The 996-nt window shown below is 42.9% G+C and overlaps 1 non-coding gene across 1 annotated transcript; it reads right to left on the reverse strand.

Moving 5' to 3' along the window:
• Positions 1-832: 832 nt before the first annotated feature.
• On the reverse strand, positions 833-996 carry LOC111814801. The gene has a single exon (XR_002819688.1). It is a non-coding gene; the product is annotated as a U1 spliceosomal RNA (small nuclear RNA).

The raw sequence follows: 996 nt of genomic DNA on the forward strand, positions 1-996 counted from the left end.
AAGGAACATGCTGTCATGCATGGCAAAGATTACATCAGTGTTAACGTTTTCAATTTTTATTATATTGCACATAGAAATTATTTCTACTCTTGTTTAGATTTTGTAAGCAGGCCCAGGGATGATGTTGAAAATTGTGTTTCTTGACAACAGTACATTAAAATGTAATCTTATGTTACTTCCGCGGTGAATGTCACGTGCACGACCTTGGGATCTGCAAAGCTGATCCCCTATGGAAGATGCCTGTGGAATATTTAACTCTTTTAAGAGCTTTACAAGAAAGGAGGAGAAAGAAAAAGAAAAAGGAAACCAGGAAAGAAGCAAAGAAAGAAAAAGAAAAGAAATCGCCTGGCAGGGCTCAAGGAAGTCCTGGCAAACATTCCCATGAAGAAACTACCTAGCAACAAAACTAGCACTTTGTTCTAATGCTTGGCTTTCCAGCGGGGGAAGCTCACTCACTCTGGTCAGCAGCTGGACTCTCGTCTATGGTGCATGTCTTATTCTGGCAGTGGAGGTTGCTATCTCCAGGAGGCCAATCCTGCTAGTGAAGCACACAGCTATGGTCGTGGAAAGTGTCTCTACCCAGCCACCTCCTCCATGCAGGAAGCGCCACACCTGCTATGTTCTACTTGGCCTTGTCAGTAGGAAGCTCCCACGTTTCATAAGCAACAAGCGAAATAAAAAGACAAGAACCGACAAAAACTTGTGAGTATAAACATACGCAAATTTTATCTCAAGAGGCACCGGAAAAGTTCATGTATGTTACACTCTCCACGCAACTGGGTGACTTAAAAATACTGAATATTAAAGTCTAATCTCACATTAAACCACAAAACAGAGGAAAGCGCAAACACAGTCCCCCACTACTACAAATTCTGCAAGCCAATTTCTCGCATTTGGGAAAATCGCAGGAGTCAGCACATCCGGAGTGCAATGGATAAGCCTAGTCCTGGGAAAACCACCTTCGTAATCATGGTATCTCCCCTGCCAGGTAAGTAT

This window comes from Octodon degus, unplaced genomic scaffold (genome assembly GCF_000260255.1).
Source record: "Octodon degus isolate 3935 unplaced genomic scaffold, OctDeg1.0 scaffold00550, whole genome shotgun sequence".
NCBI lineage: Eukaryota > Metazoa > Chordata > Mammalia > Rodentia > Octodontidae > Octodon > Octodon degus.